The following is a 17723-nucleotide window of genomic DNA, read 5'->3' as shown; positions in this document are numbered from 1 at the left end:
AGGGGAAATACAGTTTACTTGTGTGGAAAGCTGACGGAATGCGCGGATTCTGCCCTGCTAAGGACTCAGGAAATGTAGGATAACCAAATGAGTTTCCTGTTTGAAAAAGGTTTCTGTTTCATCATGATTTCCTTCAGCCCAGCCAGGCATGCTCTAGGCAGCAGTAAGCTCAACTAAACACCATAAGGTAAGGCTGAAGAAATGACTATCCAAATCTGGGGGCTGGAGTCAGGTATGGTTTATCAATCACTTGCTTTTCCCAGGCTATTTATTCAGGACCCGTCTACAGACAAGAAGTAGGGGGCTTAAAATCACACCGCTGAGGTTTTGTTTGGGGTGCACTCTTCCTGGGAATTAAGAGAAGATTCATTTATTCAACAAATATCCGTTTGGCCCTTCAACATCTTCAGCACTGGGAATTTCAAACGGACGAATTGCTTTCGATTTTTATTTTATCCATGTGCAAGATTTTACATTTTATTTTATTTTTTTAATATATTTTATTGATTTTTTTACAGAGAGGAAGGGAGAGAGATAGTTAGAAACATCGATGAGAGAGAAACATCAATCAGCCACCTCCTGCACATCTCCCACTGGGGCTGCGCCCGCAACCAAGGTACATGCCCTTGACCGGAATCGAACCTGGGACCCTTCAGTCCTCAGGCCGACGCTTTATCCACTGAGCCAAACCGGTTTTGGCAGATTTTACATTTTAGATAAAATTTTAGGGCGAGAAGCTGTTTCAGAGACCTGCTCACTTTGCAGACGAGGAAGCTGAAGCTCAGGGAAGCTGAATGTTGCCAAGATCATGCCTGTTGGTGCTCAGTCCCTCGACGTCTGCCCCATCCCCGTGCGGACTGTGTGAGGCGTTTCTGGGAAGGAAAGCGCCCTAAGGAGGAGCTGGTAGACCACAGCATAGCCTAAAAAGCTAATTGCAATCAATTGGAATCGTAACAGAAGAGACCATTTATAACAATTTGCGAAGCAAATCATCCTGCTTCCACTTTCATGCTTTAAACATATTTTCCCCGGGTATGTTAACGATCCTTTTAATGCACATGTCTTCTTGGAGGGATACCTCTAACTTTGGGCTTTAGGCAAAGACTAAGACCTGGATGTGATCTGATTCTGGGGAGGAAGCACCATGAAAGAGAAGAGAGTGATTTTACAATGAATCAAAGTTTAACCGGTAGAAATTTCTTAAGAAAGCTTTCCCAGTTTGTCGGATCCCAAAGATATTTCTTCTTGGAAGGATGGACACATTCATGTGTAGGCCATACCACTAGTTGCCTCTTCCTTAACACATCCCCAGGAATTTACATTAAAAAAACTAGTCTACACTCCCTCTCTTTGCTCTGGATTTGGCCAGTATTGACAATGTAAGCATTATGTAGCAACAACCTAAAATGCGCTGTTCTGAACATGGTCTATGTCTTGGAAAGAGAAAGGACAAGGAGATATGAGATCAACAGTCTATGAGAACAATTAGATACCATTTTCTAGAAAAATATTTTCAAGTATAATCAAGTTGTGTATGGATTTGAGGAGGTGAAATCCTCATGATTATTGTATGGACTAGTCTATAATTGCCTTGGCTTCCTGGATTTGCTTAAAACCCCTTCTAATAGATTATTATTTTTTTTTTTGGTGGGCTCTATGCAAATATTTCTCTATGAGCCTGTACCATACCCACCAAACACCTAGTATGGTTAGGGGCACCGTCTGGGCTTACTACCATTGCTTGCTGACAAAGTCACTTATTTTTCTGTCCTTAACCCAACTGGGTAGCTTTTCTGCAGATCAAGTTTGACAATCTCTCTGTAGAGACAGCCCAGGGCATTTGGCCTGAGAGAGTCCAGTGGTGTCAGTAGCTGCTCATTTGCAAGTGATGGGAAAGGTCCAGGTCCATCCTGCATCTAGACTTTTTTCTGGCTTTGTCTTTAGCTTCCCATGTGAATTCTGGCTGCAATCAGAGCATTAATGTCATCTATGTCAGGCCTTGTGCCCCAGGGATTATGGTCCTGAACTTCACCAGGAGCTTCACCAGGAGCACAGTGACAATTATTTATGTAACAGGAAAGGAAAGGACCCCAAGGGGGAATTGGTGGACCACAGCATAGCCTAAAAACACACCCAGTGGATGCCTGAAACCAGAGATAATACTGAAACCCATATATTCTATGTTTTCCCCTATACATACCTATGATAAAGTTTAATTTGTAAATTTGGCACAGGAAGAGATTAACAACAATAACTAACAATAAAAGAGAGTAATTATAACAACATACTTAAAGTTATGTGAATGTGGTCTCTCTCTGATAACCAATATGATAATCAAGACAACTACTAAGTGACTAAAGGGTGGGGATACACTGGACAAAGGGATGATTCATGGACAGCTTGAGATCTCATCATGCTACTCAGAAAGGTGTGAAATTTAAAACTTATGAATATTTTATTTCTGAAAATTTCTACTTCATATTTTCAGACTGCAGTTGACTCCAGCACTTAGAGAAACTGGATAAGGAGGGACTATTGTATGAACAAGGAGTTCACATTTATTGAAGGTCATTCTGTGTTTGGTACTGTGCTGGACACTTTATTTTTTATTATTATTACTAGAGGCCCGGTGCACAAAAATTCGTGTACTGGGGGTGGGGTGTCCCTCAACCTGGCCTGACCCCTCTCACAGTCCAGGAGCCCTCAGGGGATGTCCAACTGATGGCTTAGGCCCACTCCCCACTGGGAAGCGGACCTAAGCCGCAGTCTGGCCTCCCTCTGCAGGAGGCAACCACCCGATCAGGGGAAGGTGATGCCCCCATCACACCTCTGCTGCTGCCACTGCCGGCCGCTGTGGCTGCCTGAGCCTCGGGCTGGCCCTTGTAATGGCAGCTGCCATCCGCGGCCTGCCTGAGCCTCGGGCATCCGCTACGGCTTTGTCAGGAAGAACATCGGGAAGACGTCTGCTCTAAATAGCATATTACTCTTTTATTGGTATAGATTTTTTAACTGGGAAAAGATTTATGCAGCATAAACTCCAAATATGATAGATTTACACTGAACTTAGAAGGATATTTGTAAAAACAAAGCTAACATCAAATAAATAAATAAATAAATATTTTAAACACATAATTTCGAGGGGAAATATTTTCAGTCTAATCATAGTAATTACGTTGTGTTACGGCCAAAGGTGATCCTGAGTGGGGGGGGGGGGGGGGGTAAAAGGATTGAGAAAAGACAGACAAGAGAATGAAAGCTGGGTCTCGGTGGGACGCTGTTCCCTGATGAGGAGGCAGCGCCAGCGCCCACAAGCCCTGTCTTTATTGTATAGCAGATGCCACGAGGCAAAGTAGGGGTGTGATCAAGTTGTTTACAGCATTCTCGTGAGTTTCACCCCCCCTCAACTACACGCACCCGAACTCTATCACAAGGCACGTGGGGCCACGTGTTCAGACCATAGGTTCAAGCTTACAACCACAGCTGTTGGCTATAATTGTGCTGGGAGGGCCCTGCCCTCCAGCTGGGACTTGCACGTGGCCATGAGAGGTCCCTGTCCTTTCATTATTCCGAGGCTTGAACCTGGCCAAAACACTGTAGCCGCGCCCCACAACTTTGGAAACATATTTAAATGCTTATTTAAACTAATATCATTTGCAATCACCTGTGTATTTTATGTATAAAATGAATGACCAATTTGACATCAGTAAAAGCAACCTGCAACATTATAGAAGTTTAACCAATATTAATTTCAATGGTTATTTTGCAATTCTTAACTATGACTTAGTTTTGTGCTGAACACTTTAAACAAGTCTTCATGGATATTCCCAACAACCCTTCAAAGTTGATATCACTGAAAATTAAAGCCCATTGTAACTAGAAAGTGTAACTCAAGATTATCATCTGCATGTCTGTTTACAGTGTTTGGCTTTGACATCGTTCTAGTGGCTTTTAAATATGGGGTTTTCAGGAGGCAATTCAGGCCTCCAAGGGCTAAAAGGAGATCTGGGACCAAATATGGGGTTTTCAGGAGGCAATTCAGGCCTCCAAGGGCTAAAAGGAGGCCAGGGACAGTGAAGCCTGCCCAGCCACTGCCAGCACCTCCACCCTCATTCGTTTTCATATCAGACTTCCACAAATGCTCCCTTTGAAATGAAGGCTCTCCCAACTAAACAGCAGCTGGGAACCATTGTCTGCCACCTCTCCTTCCTGAGGCAGAACGTTTCTTGTTTCCTTGTAGAAAGCACAGTCTGACACCACAGCGGCTCCACATTTGTTTCTGTTGTTCCTTTGTGACATCAATGCAGATGGCTGGAAACGAGAGCGTTGCATGTGGGGCTTGGAAATATTGCATTGCTCTGAGATTTCCAGTGTAAGCACATTTTCTGTATCAGTTTCTCCCTCGCATTTGCTTTTATACTGTCTTCCGTCTGCATTTCACAGGTCCTTAAGAGCATTTCCACTTGGCTGACGGAGGGAGGATGTATGTCCCTCAGCTCTCCATCACGTGATAAAAAAGCATTCAAGTGAATGTCCCTGCCTACAGGGAACACTTCAAGGCATTTTACAGTTACAGTTTACAAGACGATAGTCCTGGCCATCAAGAAGTTCACAGTCCAGGGAGGTCATAGGTCCCTGACGGTCTTTCCAGTCTCCTGCTTGCGGTTCCAAGTGCTCTCATGCTTCTCAGGCCTGAAAATCGGCCTCCAAGGGTCTCAAGTCTGCATTTCACCAACTTCAGTTCATTACCCCCTCCCCTTCCCTTGCTCTACACCTTGAGTTTGTGTATGGATTGCTTTCCTGCCCTTTATCCTCCTTTGCCATTACGTTGTCATTCTCTGTCCTTTCATCATCTCCTTCTCAGCACTTAGAGTTTGCCAGGAAGTGAAGCATCTCTGTTGGCCGGTCCGTCCCAGGGCAGGTTTCAGCCCAGCTTGCCTGTGACTCAGGCTTCCCCTGGAGTCACTATGGGCTGCCGGCCTTACTGGGTCTTTGTGGACTTATTTCATTCCGATGTAAGGAAACCTAGTGTTCACTAGGTGGCGCCCAATAGCAAAAGAAGTAGGAATAGATTCAGGGGATGAAATTTTAAGAGTCCGATTTCTGTCTCCTTAAAAGCCACTGTGCGGTGCGCATTGGTGAAGGGGGGTGAGGTCTGGAAGGACTTGGCGCGGAGGCAGCTCCCGGGACCGCTGATGGAGGCATTATTACCGCGCGATTACAGGGGCAGGTCTGGCTGGTGGGGGAAATGTGCTGGGAATTCCTGGATCACCTTTTCCCATTTCAAAAAGGCCGAGTTAGGGCTCTGGAGTTCCGAGGCAGGCGAAAGCGCTGCCCGTGGTGCCCGGAGACACCAAGCACCGCTCCAGAATGGAGCGAACAGACTTCCTGCGAGTCAGTGCCAGGACAAACCCGGCCACGAGGGCGCTTCTGCCCGCCGCGGGGCAGCTGCGGTGCGGCCGGCCCTGCCTCCCCACCCCCGCGCTTAGAACCAAGGCTTGTCCCGGTGGCGGTTTCGTTGGTGGGGAGGAGCGGAGGGGTCATTCCTTGGCCTGGGCCATCAGAGAATGACAACCCTACACATTCCCCATCAATGCTAATCTGCGGGCGCAGGCCTCACAGCCTTAGCCCACCATAGGTTTAGGGGCTCACCAACATGCTTTAAATTCTTTAAAATAAAAATTTTAATATAATCCAAACTGGATTATATTCTTCTCTATACCAGCACAGTCATAAGATATAATTTTTAATATTTTAATTAACCAATATCATTGAAGGCAAAGGGCCTGGAGCCCAGCCGTGGTCAACACATCGCTGGCGAGCTGCTGAGTGATGGAATCAATGCGGCCCCTCCTGAAGGCTCACCTGAGACATCAGGCAGGGACTCACCCTGCACAGAGGCCCATGGGGCTTACTTTCTCCAGTCCTGAGAACATTCTGGGATTTGACTGCACCTGCAGAGGGAGTGAACCGGCTCATCCTTGCTGTCAGCGCTGAAGCCTGGAGGAAAGCACCCTGGGTGGGAAGGGTCGGTGGCCGTGGGGGTGTAGGTTAGCATCTTTAGGTCTCATTAGTCCCTTCTATAAAATGGGGCATTTTAGCCAGGTGATCACTAATATCCCTCCAGTTCTAGGTGTTGTGCCTGAACAAAGACAGCAAGAGCGTTAGCTGTCATGCTGGCAGTCCCTCCAGAATTGCTGATGCAATGAATGCAATGATTAAAACCACTTAAAAAAATCTGCATTGAAGTTATTGTTTCATTATTTTATGTTATTTTATGATTGGCCAAAAATGTTTTGCTTTTGGCTTATTGCTGAAGGGTAGGATTCAAGGGAGAATAATTATTCAATGAGAGCACCACACATGTGACTGGAGATGAATACGGATTTGTGGAATTGTACTTATAAAGGGGACATCTGGAAGTCTGGGACTATTGTCTCTGAGAGTGAAGTTGGTTTCTTGTTTGTTTTTAATTTGTTTGTTTATTTGGCATTTTAAGAATATGACAAAGTTTTATAGGAAATTTCACTCGGTGAAATGTAGAAAGTAACAATTCATGGAGGATGAGTTAAACTGAAAGGTGGTGTCACTTTTTCTAAATAGATTAAACAGCCTCTGTCTACCCAGCCGGAGGGTGGATAAGACTCCTTTTTAGGAACAGGCCGTAGATAGCGCGGAAGGGAGCACAGGACACTGCTGCCGAGGCCCAGCTGTAGCGCGTGCTGACCTTGTGACCTGTCAGAGGGAAGGCGCTCACCCTTCTCGGAGTCCCAGCTTTCCCAGCTGTGCTATGGGCGGGACTGATAGTCCCTACTGTACGCAGTTATTAAGATTAAAAATAGTGTCAATAGAAGCTATTACTGTTTTTGTTGTCATTATTGTATTGAGTGACATCTATCACCTTTTCAGAGCTGGTGACCAAACGGGAATCTTATAAATTATGCAACTTTCCAGAGAAAATGATTGTTTATCCACATTCTGGCTGGAAGCATCCTAGATGCCGACTGTAATGAATTTCAGTGTTTACTACTCGCCAGCTTTGTAGTCTGCCCATTTTTGAGGAGGCTTCTTAGGAATTCAAGGAGAGAATCAGCTAGAATAAGTAGTTTTGCATATTTGAAATCTTCAACCTGCACAGCTAACTGGAATGAAAGCCCTACATGCTTCTGAAGAATTTTCCTAGCAGCCTCAAGGGACGATGGCTCTAGTTGCCAGGGATGCTGGCAGAATACTGAACAAGCCGTGATTTATTTGGGCTTTCAGTTGATAAATCACAGATAGTTCTAACATTGGTTTATACTTTTATATCACAGATTTATTCATTCAGGGAGTTTTCAAAAGGTGAACAGCAAGCCACACGCAGGAATAACAGTGTGTCCCGTCCCACATGCCGGCATCTCTGCAGATGTCATTCGGCTGAACTGATGGCCGACCCTCATTGAGAGGGCGCGCAGCTGGGAATTCAGATGCTGCTCTGCATGTGGAATGACACTCGCCTAGAAATCTCAGGAGAGTTTTCAAAATCTCTCTTCTTTTTATTCCAGAACTAGTCATGGAAGACTATCCCCTCCTCCCCGTATGACTACCACAAACCCCTCTTCCACCCTGACCTTAGGCCAGAAGAAAAGAAATGAGAAACACTGGATTGGGTTTTATTTCAAATTTGTAAGTGGAACTGAACAATGGGTCTGTCCTGGCATTGCCTGTGAATGTAACAAAATTGGGGCGTCGAAAAGACATGCTAATCCTTCTGACCAAGACTGTCAGGCATTCCCCGCAGCCTGACTGAGCTTACACAGGCTTCTTCGGACTCCGGGCCCTGGACTCCCTTTTCTTACAGCAGGTAGTTAGTTTAGAAACCCTGTAATTGCCCATTTATTCTCTGCCCCTTTCATCTCTTTTAAGCTTCCTGACAGTATTAGCCAGGGCCGTCTCTCTCCAGCACCTGGGCGCCATTCTTTTGAGAGGTAACCATCAGAGAAAATAGCGGCCCCGCCTCCCAGTCGCGGCGGGAGGGTGGGAGCCCTGCTCCCAGCTGCAAGACAGGAGGTGGGCAGGGCAGGCTGACTTTCTCATTTTCCATCTCACCCCAACCTCACGGAAAGCCGGCCCTTGCCGCTCCACCGGGTTTCTTCTGCAAAGTATTCCAATGACCTCCGAGCTGTCAACTTGACCTCCATCCACGCTCACTCACAGCGGCAGAGATTGCTGACGTGTCCTTCTGCAGCACCTTCTCCTGCTCTCTTCAACCCCCACAACCCTGTTTCCCCACTAAGTGTGGGGCAGTCTCAGAGTTCCATTCCCAGTTCTCTTTGCCTCCTGCTCTACACATTGCCCTGGGCCATTTTTCACCTGTTCTCTGTTTTCAAGTTGTGTAGTTAAAATGTATACTTTCCCAAATGTATATTTTCAGTCCTGGTCTTGTTTCTGGCCTCTAGACACCTACTTTATAGACCAGAGGTCAGCTGATCTAATGTCCATTTTCTTAAAACTGGTCCACCTCCCCTCTACCAAAAAAAAAAAAAAAAGAAAAAAAGAAAAGAAAAAAAGAAACAATTTTTGGAGTATTTTTATGTCCTTAAGATAGTGTAATCATTTTTGCTTAATTTTTTTGCATTGAAACATTTAAAAAAAGGAATTTATCTATGTTCCCTTTGTTATTAGTTATATATTTTTTCTAAGTATCTTCCAAATGTGCAGTATTTTATGAATGATAAACAACTATATGTTTTTATTTTATAATCTTGAGAATAATTTAAGGACTGTTTAGTATTAAGTTTGAAGACTTTTTGAGTTTTACAAAATTTTATTAAAGTTCAACTTTAAAGGGAAAATAGCACACCTAAGTGGATGCAAATAGACTGAGCAGGAGCTCTTAGGCAACCTGGCTTTATTTTTATTAAAAAAACAAACCACCATTTTTATTGATTTCAGAAAGGAAGGGAGAGAGAGAAACATCAATGATGAGATAGAATCATTCTTCGGTTGCCTCCTGCATGCCCCCTACTGGGGATTGAGCCTGCAACCCAGGCATGTGCCCTGACTTGGAATCAAACCATGACCTTCTGGTTTATAGGTTGACGCTTAACCACCGAGCCACACTGGCCGGGCATCACAACCTGGCTTTAAATGAGCTGGTTTAGCATGCTTCTTCCTTCCTTCTAGGCTGAGCTCCCATATGCCTCCCTGCTGTGTATCCAAAGCTGCCATCACAGTGGAATAACTGAAGCTATCTCTCCCAGAAATGTCTGCATCTTCCCCCCACCCTTCTCTGCCTGGGCCCCGTCATCATAAACCCAGGTATCATTACTCCATATTGCCATCTGTCTAGGAAGCCTGCCACGGCATCCCCTTGCCTCTGTAGAATTAATTGCTCTCTCCTCTGTGCTTCATAACCTTTCCGTTCATATCCTGGGTATAGTATTTAGCAGACTGTATTATGGCTTTTTGTGTATGTGCATTTTTCTCTTGGTAGACATTTCGTTCCATTTACCTTTGGGTCCTGGTGGCTATAATAGTGCCTGACTGTTGGCAGGTGATCCCTAAGTGCTTACTGACTGTCTGAATGAACAGACATCCAAATTACGGTTGCATTATTAATTACTTGTCTAACTTTTCAATAACAGCAAAGACAAGGGCCAGAGGGACTAAGAGGCTGAGAAATCTTTGATGGTTTAAGAAAAATCATCCAGCATTTGGAAATGAAGGAGAAAACTGACCATATGATCTTCAATGTCACGCTAGAGCAATAGCAGTCCCCTTAGTGAACAGGGATCACCTATGGGCAGCCCAGCCAGCTGTCTGCTCTTTCACAGCCCACAGCTCAGTATGGTTTTCAGGTTTCTCAGTGTTTACCACTTCATAATATCCCCAATTTTGCCTAAAATATTTGCTATCCAGTTCTTTAAGAAATACTCGGCTAAGCCCTACCCTAGGAGGCAATAACTTTGTTTGACCTATCATTTACTATTGATTATGGCATTTTACAACTCTAAAAAGTTAGAAGTTATAGAAAACAGATAACATACAATGATTGTATTTTCTGTTTTGTATTCAGCTTAACAATCATATTTCATAATTCTCCTTTGTTCTCTAGCTATATAAAATTCCTGTTTCACCTGGCTGGTGTGGCTCAGTGTTTGAGCATTGACCCATGCATGCACCAAGAGCTCACCCCTTCTATCCCTGGTCAGGGCACATTCCTGAGTTGCTGGCTCTCTCCCCAGTAGGGCATGCAGGAGGCAGCCAATGGATGTTTCTCAATGATGTTTCTATCTCTCTCTCACTCTTCCTTCCTCTCTAAAACAAACAAACAAACAACAAACAAACAAACAAACAACAAAAAAACCTCAACAAAAATTAATGAAAGCATTAAAAATTTTTTTTCTGTTTCCATATACCCTTTAAATCAGATTTGTCAACTTTAAATCAGATTTGTCAACTTAATAATTCCCTTATCAGTTAGTTAAACAAACTTTAACATATGCTCACTATCAGTATGAAACTCATGATTTTCATATTTTGAGGGTTATTCTTTGACAAGCGTTGTTAGGGACAAAAGGGTAGTTAGGGACAGCAGCTCCCAGGCTAGGGGGACAGTGGACATGAGGTGGGAGAGCCTCCAGGATTGTATGGTTTTAGGGCTGATCTCTGTTTTCTTCCAAAAAGGTGATAAGAAAAAGGTCAAGGAGTAAGCCACCCAGGAACTCAGTGTTGCTGTATTTGGCCATCCTGATTGGGAAAGGGTTAAAATTATAGGATGCCATTCCCTTTTCCAAGGATAGATTCTCGAGATTAGATCCTCTCCCATAGATAAAGCTAGGTATTCAATCCCGACACAGCAGCTGCTCCTTTTCTCTAAAGATTTCCCCTCTCAATTCTCTTTCAAGGAGAGTTTTCTCAACAGATTGGACTGACGCCAGTGAGTTCAAGCGAAATGCTGGCAAGATAGAATCTGGATCAGGGAGGTTTCTTGTATTTGCTGAAATGACCTTCTGGTATTGTCTGGGTTTCCAATGATCAGTGCCCCTCAGAGTTCTGTTACTACATGCTGGGGGATGGGCACTGCCATGCGCCGACCCAAGTCTTAGCCGCTGAAAAGACCACGCCAGGGAGAGAGTCGGGGGCTGTGTAAACTAGAATTTGAGTCCTTGTTCTCTGGGAATCTGAAGTAATTATCTTCATTCAGGGTCCAGGAACCTGAGAGGCAGCATGATAAGTTGGTTGTACTTGGAGGACATTTTAATCAGCTCGATTGTCAGTCACCATGACAGCTTAGGCTCAAATATATCCTGGAAGGAGAACATCCGGGTCACTCAGTTGTGCTGAAAAATTAGGAGCCAAAGAGCTGTCATGTTCTAGATTTTTTTTTTTTTAGAAAAGGGGAAAAAAGCTATTGAAAATTATCTGCATATTTTTTCTTAATTTGTTTTAAAATCTAGACACCCATTTCTTCCATAATCAAAACTAATTTTGTGTGTATTTCCCCAAACCAAAATTGGACAGGAGACTGATGTTAGAAACACTTCACAGGTTTATTTTAGAACGACATTTTAAATTTCAGGTTCAAGAAGTTTTATAAGCTCTGCAGATTCATAGAAGTGAGAAGTTAATTAGCTCTGCTCAGAAGCAATGGTTGTGAGTGTTTTGGGATTTTGGTTTGACTTTGCCTGGTTTGGAACAGGCTATAAACAGGGAGGAGGAGCTGTGAATAATGTGAAAATGAGGGTGGGGGGTGTTTATGAGTCTGTATCTGAGTAGGTCCCTGACCATGACTCACTCTTGGGTGGCCACCTTCCTTCTCCTCAGCACCCCCGCCCCCCAATGGTAGCTTGTACCACTGCCACTGATACCTGGGTGGCTGGTGCCTTCCTCTTCAGCTCTGGTGTTGACAAAGATTGTCTACTTGATCAAAGTCTACTCAGACCCCCTGAAATTTCCCACTCAGCCTCAGAGTTTGGTCTTCCATGGTTGTCTCTTCATTGTTCAGTTTTAGCAAGTCCTGCTAAATTGGTTTAGCTAGAATGCCCCTACCCCACCCTCCATATCTGATCACCCTCAATACCTCAGCAGGTTCCTCATCCTCCACATCCCCCAGGTGATGTCTGATCACCCTGACCTGCCTTCCTCCAGAATCCTTTTAGGTCAGTTTAGCCAACCTCCCCACCCCCATTCCAACTTGCTGTATTCAAAGTTGAGTCCATTCACCCTCCCTCATCCCAAGATCCCATTGCAGGGAACCTACACCTACCAAGACAGTCTTTAACAAGTACCGTTGAATAACGGTTTCTTTACCAGTGCTGGTTGTCTTCGTGGCTGTGGCAGGAGGCTCAGCCCTCACCACCAACACCAGCCCAGAGGGACTAGAAGTCTCTGTATTAATCTCAACCACTACATTCTCTTTCTGCTCAGGCACCAGGCCTCAATGGAATGGAATTTAAAGGAAAGCTCAGGGCTTTCTTCATTACGGGCTCACTGAGTGATTCCCAGACTCTCAGGAATTTGCAATCAAGTGCAGCCTATCAGAAAAGTGCTCGTTAGAAAGTCCTTCTGAATGAACAAGGCATAGCTTTGATCCCAGCATCATTCTAAGGTGTCCCTCTTTGGCCACATTGGAAGATTCTTTGGGCAGGGACTGACTTTCGGACATTACCACCTTATATGATGGTGGATGACTGCTTATTGTTTTGTATTAAGCATGTAGAAGATGGTCAAGGCCGAATCATCAAGCGCTTGCTGGTTCTAAGTGAGTGAATCTACCCTTTGCCCTTGCTGAAATAACTAAACCAGGATCCCTAGCTGTCGGGAAGCCCATTCTAAATCTCGCCTGTCCCTCCTGCTTGCTCCTTACATCCTGTACCCCAAGTCCAGAAGTGGATTGGAAGAAACTCTTTTGGGGCAGATTGGCAACAGTGGCTTATCACACTAAATAGGAAGCCTTTTGGATATTGGATTTATCTATTTTGGTTTATATAGAGGAGTTAATAAAGTCCATTGATGTTTATTTTAAACTTCTATAAAATCCACATTTGATTTTCTAATTCTGCTGTCCTCAAGCCCTTTGGTTCAGGCAGTATTCATGTCCTACTGGCTCACTGCAGTCATTTCTTGGCAGAACTTTCCCAGCCATTCATTCATTCTATGAATTTGCAATGTATTAAGCATTTAAATTTTCTCACTCTCCAAGTATTTGGTAAAAAATAGAGCAAGGTAATTGCTCAGGTTGTCCAGCACACTCTGGCTTTCCCCTATTGTTCTCCTACTAAAAGATAAATTGGGCACGTCGTTACCCCACTGTATACTGGGCAGCCTGGGGCATTATTAGGTAGATCAGCATAAATTTGGCTCCAGCAGGGATCCGAGCTGATGTTAGCACCATCTCATTTCTACTGCCATTGGCTTCTTAGAGGAAAGCTATATATTTCTTATGAATTCTCATAAGAAATCAGTGAAAATAATTTCAGTTCCAACCTCCACACAAATACCTTGTCAGGGTACTTGTTATTGTTCTCACTGGTACCCTATGCAGGTCACAGATTATTAATCAAGTTAATAATGACGTTGCCACAATAACTAAATATTTATATTAGTCAACTGCAATTGTTGAGAGTTATGTTAAGTGTTGTAAATACAGTCCCCTCTGTATCTATGGGTTCTGCATTCACCAACCTTGAATAGAAAATATTTTTAAAAAAAGTTATGTTGTTGCCTTCAATGGTTGCATCTATACCGAACATATAGAGACTTTTATCTTGTCATTATTCCCTAAATAATACAATATAACAACTATTTACATAGCATTTACATTGTATTGGGCATTATAAGTAATTTAGGGATGGCTTAAAGTACATGGGAGGATGTGCAAGGTCATATGCAAACACTATGCCAGCCATCCTATATAATAAAAGCCTAATATGCTAAGTGTCCAGTCATCAGGTTGGCCATTCAACCAATCAAAGTGTAATATGCTAATGATATGCTAAGGCTACTCAACTGCTCACTATGACATGCACTGACCACCAGGGGACAGAGAGTCGACCTGTCAACCAGTCACTATGATGTGCACCGACCACTAGGAGGGCAGATACTCTGATCATTAGGTTAACTTGCTGCTGGGGTCTGGATGATCAGGATTGAGCAAAACGGGCCAGTCATGCCCTGGAGTCCTCCCGCGGTCCCTCCCCAGCCCCAATCATGCACCAGTGGGGTCCCTCAGCCTGGCCTGCACTCTCTCACAATCTGGGACCCATTGGGGGATGTCAGAAAGCCAATTTCAGCCCGATGGCAGAACGACTGGTCACTATGATGCTCACTGACCACCAGGGAGGAGACACTCAATGCAGGAGCTGCCCCCTGGTGGTCAGTGTGCTCCCACAGGGGGAGCACCGCTCAGCCAGAAGCTGGGCTCATGGCTGGTGAGCACAGTGGCAGTGGTGGGAGCCTCCCCTACCTCCGCGGCAGTGCTAAGGATGTCCAACTGCCAGCTTAGGCCTGTTCCCTGGGAGGAGTGGGCCTGAGACGTTAGTCGGACATCCCCCGAGGGCTCCCTGCCGGGGTCCAACCCCAGCGGGTCCAGGGGTCCCCAAAGGTGTGGACGGAGTCGGCGAAGAAGGAAGGACACGGAGACAGCGTTCAGTTGATCAGCAGCCTAGCCAGGATCTCCAGCCCGGATCTCCAGCCAAGTTCTGGTCTGGATCTCCAGAAAGGTTCTGCTTAGGATCTCCAGCCAGGTTCTGGAGCCATGTTCTCTTGCTAGGTTCTCCAGGTTCTCCAGCCAGGTTCTCCAGCCAGGTTCAGTCACCAGGTTCTAGTCAGGTTCTCTTGCCAATTTCTGTAGTCAGGGTCAGTCCAGGATCTTTTGCCATGTTCTCTCGCTAGGTTCTGTCTCTAGGTTCTGAGGCCAGTTTCTGTCCAGGATCTTTTGCCATGTTCTCTCCAGCGAAGTTCTTCTGTCTCTAGAGAACGTTCTGTGTAGGTTCTGTGCCTAGGCTCTGTCTCTCTTGGTCCTGTCTTCCAAGCCCTGTGTTCTGAGTTCTGTCTTGTTACATCTGTATTTATACCAGTTCATTTTAATCCTGTTAATCTCTATTACAAAGGTTAGGGCGTTTCTTATCTCCATTCCAGGGAGTAAAGATTATGTAGCTTAAGCATGATTGTTCATAGTTAAAGTGATTAATTACCCGCCTGGCACTTAGTTGAGGTTTTATTCCCTCCCTAACTTCAGGGGAAAATCCCTACTTGGGGATTCAACCTTTCTCGGAGAGGTGACCTTGGTTAAAACACAGCGCCTAGAAGGTGAGCAAACATATTAAGAACCGTATGCCATATATGCCAGGTCCCTTGAAACAGCAAGGATGGACCGGCTCCCGGCAGCTCCCGAACTGTGAGAGGGCACAAGCCGGGTTGAGGGACCCCCCCACCCGAGTGCACAAATTTCTTGCACCGGGCCTCTAGTCCTATATAATAAAAGGCTAATATGCAAATAGAACAGCAGAACAACAGAACAACCAGTCACTATACCATGCACTGACCACTAGGGGGCGTGTGTGGAATATGGTGGGCATTGGCCGCAGCAGGATGGTGGAGCAGGTGAGTGGGGGGCACCTGACCAAGGCGGGGCACCAGTCACTGTCATGGGGGAGAGCCTCTGGTGGTTACTGAAAATTCTTTGCTCCCACACACCGCGGTCCCACCTGCCACTTGCACCTGCTACCTGCACTGGCCCTGCTCACACCCGCTGCCAGTGCCTGGTGCTGGCCCCAATCGATTGGCACCATCAGTGGGTGTGAGTGGTGGCTACTGGCCCCTATTGCTCCTCAGGGCTTCTCTACCTCCCCCTGCTCCTGAGGGGAGATCGGGGCGGGCAGCTGTAGCTCACACCCGCTCATGGGGCCAGAGCCGCTGCTCGTACTCACTGCCAGTGCTGGCCCAGCTTGCACCCGCAGCCAGCACCGGAGCTACCGCTTTCACCTGCTGCCAGTGCCTGGTGCCGGTCCCGATCGCTTGGTGCCATCAATGGGTGTGAGCAGTGGCTGCCGGCCCTGATCGCCTCTGAGGGCTACTCCACCTTCCCCTGCTCCTGAGGAGCAATCAGGGCAGCAGCTGCTGCTCGCACCCACTGACATTGCCGGCCCCACTTGCACCTGCTGCTGGCGCTGGCCCCAATAGCTTCGTGTCTTTAACGGGTGTGAACGGGGCCAGTGCCATCAGCGTGTGGGAGCGGCAGCAGTGGGAGTGGGGCTGCGGCAGACAGGGGACCAGGGCTGTGGTGGGAGGGGCCGGGCAGGGGCATGGAGGGTGGGTTGAGAGCCGACCCTGTGCCTACTGCATCCTCGTGGCCCACAGTTCCTTTCAAGGTGCACGAATTCGTGCACTGGGCCCCTAGTTTTATATAAGGGACTTGAGCATCTTTAAATTTTGAAATCCTTGGGGGTCCTGGAACCAATCCCCTCGCAGATATGGAAGGACGACTCTATTATTTTAGTTAATCCTCACACCTGTTACTATTTCCATTTTCCAGTTGTGAAAATTCAGTGCTGCTATTAGCACACAGGATTCACATTCAGGAGCCCTCCAAGGCAATGGCATTCTGTGCTTTTTCTCAATATCACCAGGGTCCCTTCCACATCCCTGGCCTCTTTCTAAGGCACCACTAGGTGGGCCTACTTTGAGAAGCCTGTCCCCACAGTAGCACCTGAATTCTCCCCGCTGCAACTTGGCTCCCCACATTTACTATCTCATGTTGTTGGGATGGGTCTGTAAGTAAACTAGCTCCTGGAGGGAGTCAGGAAGAGGGCGACTGGGCCCTCACCTCCCTTATGCTTTCCAAGTTCTCCCTATACACGTCCCTGTTACCATTTTCAATTGGCGGAAGAAACTGGTCTCCTGGTCTTAGCTGGCAAGGACCCCCGGCTCCTTCTTAGTTCTGAGAAAGTTTCTATGGGGAGAGGCAATATTTTATTAGCCTTTAGGAGGCCTTTGATTTCTTAGGGGAGCCAGAGGGCTTGCTCAGCCACCCCGTTGAGGGGTAAACACTCCCAGGTTTAGTGCCTAAGGGCACTCTGTCATTTTAATGAACCTGTTTACCAGGTAGGAGGCAATTTTCTTAAAGCTGCACCAAGTTCTGCTCAGTGAAAGATAAGTGTCTCCCAATTGAGCCTTTTTGTTTGGATTTTGCCCAAGGCCTTTCTCTCTGCCTTCATTGTTAGTCCACAGAAAGCCAGAGAGGCTGTTCAAGATTCACTTTACTAATTCATGGCCTATCAGGAGGCGTTGTTTGTAGCCTGACTGGCAGGTTGCATTGGCAGTAGATGTGGAGCCTTGGACCCTTGCACTCCAGGGAGTGAAACAAAACAAAACAAAACAAAACAAAACAAAACAAAGCACAAACAAAACATTTTTGCAATTGTTTAGAAAACAGAATTTTGAAAGTAATGGTGGAAATAGTTCCCACTTTGGGCACAGCTGGTTCCAATGGTAATTATACAGCTTTCTTACCCGAACAAACGTGCGCTCTCTACTGTGGAGCTTTGGGCTGAGCCCCCATATCTTTTAAGAGTTTTCTTCATATCGAACTCTGTTTTGATCTGAGATGGAAGCTCATCTAGGGTGCAGAAACTGGAAGGGACATTATTTTCTTCTTTCTTTCATGATGGGCCACGTGGCTTTTTTCCAAGCTTGCATTTTGGTCGAATGATTATGTCCCCCCTCAGGATGCTGGTTCAGTT

At 45.9% G+C, this 17723-nt stretch overlaps 1 protein-coding gene across 1 annotated transcript in view; it reads right to left on the bottom strand.

Annotated features, from left to right (window-relative positions):
* The window catches only part of IMPG1 (interphotoreceptor matrix proteoglycan 1), a 119150-nt gene that overhangs the window by 10239 nt on the left and 91188 nt on the right, over positions 1–17723 (bottom strand). The window lies entirely within an intron of this gene.

Source organism: Myotis daubentonii, chromosome 6 (assembly GCF_963259705.1).
Source record: "Myotis daubentonii chromosome 6, mMyoDau2.1, whole genome shotgun sequence".
Lineage (NCBI taxonomy): Eukaryota > Metazoa > Chordata > Mammalia > Chiroptera > Vespertilionidae > Myotis > Myotis daubentonii.
The sequence above is the reverse complement of the archived record's forward strand: the minus strand, read 5'-3'. Positions and strand labels throughout refer to the sequence as shown.